This window comes from Leishmania donovani, chromosome 22 (genome assembly GCF_000227135.1).
Source record: "Leishmania donovani BPK282A1 complete genome, chromosome 22".
In the NCBI taxonomy this organism is placed as follows: Eukaryota; Euglenozoa; class Kinetoplastea; order Trypanosomatida; family Trypanosomatidae; genus Leishmania; species Leishmania donovani.
This window is the reverse complement of record NC_018249.1, coordinates 317,803-319,070: the sequence shown is the minus strand read 5'-3', so window position 1 is coordinate 319,070 and position 1,268 is coordinate 317,803.

The following is a 1,268-nucleotide window of genomic DNA, read 5'->3' as shown; positions in this document are numbered from 1 at the left end:
TGCGGAGCGTTTCGCCGATGAAATTGAGGTTAAACTTAGAGTTGATGTTCGTGAACGATGTCGTATTTCGATAGCTGCGGATGCGAGCCATTCGTCGAGCATTGTGCTGCACGTCATCATCGAACTCATTATAAGCGGCTTCCTTGAGCTCTTCGCCGCGGAAAGTGGCCGGCGCGCAGCCGTCCTCGTTGTCCAGCGCCACGTCCACCACCGGGAACACCGGCGTCTCGTTGTCCAGCGGCGACAGTCCGGCACCGCGCTGCATGCGCCACGCCTGCTTCGCCATCAGGTACGGCAGGTACTGACTCGACGCAGCCCACGGATGCCGCAGCATGTGCGCCGTGTGCGTCGATGGCGGCAGCAAGTCCATCGTGGTGCGTTTGCGCTCCATGAACATGTTCAGGTTGAGGTCCGGTGCGTAGCGCTTGTGGATGTAGCCCCACATGTTGCGGCACTGTGGGTAGGGCGCGTGGCTGTCGAGCCGCATGCGGTACTTGCGCAGGCGCGGCTGCGTCTTGAACACGCGGTGCGTCGGGAACGGGTGTCCAGCGAAGCGCGCCGCCCAGGATTCGAGGTGCCGCATCAGCCCAACGCGAGCACGTGATGAGCCGTCAGCCAGCTTGCGCTCCAGCTCCACCCTGCGCATCAGCTGAGCAAAGGCTGCAACGTCACGCGCGACATTCGCCCCTGCCTCCGCTGGCGGCACGGGCTTCGGTTCTTCTTCCACAGGTTTCGCTGTTTCGAGGTAGTAGCGCGGGGCGATGAGGTCTGCCGTCACGCGGTCCAGCACGCGGCGACCCCAGTGCACGAGCGCCGGCATCTGCGCCTGGCCTGCCCACGTCCACTCGCTGCTGCCCGGCGTCGTAGACGGCGGAGGCGCCAGCGCAAAGGTGCCCGCTGCATCCGCGGCCCACGCCGGCTCGCCCTGCGTCGACACGCGCGGCATCGCACACGTATCGCGCGCCAGCGCTCCTTCAGCGGTGCCCCACGCGCACTCCGCCCACGCGCACACAGCAGCGCTTCTGTTGCTCGCGCACGCCGTGCTGGTGGCCCTCGCACCACCTTCCGGCGTCGCCACGCTGCTGCGCGCGTCCACGGCAGCGGCGAAGGCGGCCCACGACGCACGCACGACGCCGCGCCGCACCACGGCTGCCTCGCCCTCCACCGACGTCAGGGCAGCAGCAGCAGCAGCCGGCTGCACAAGCTCCTCCAGGTCCGCTGGTGTCTTGTCCAGATGTCTCTGAAGGCTGTACGAATTTTGCAGGACT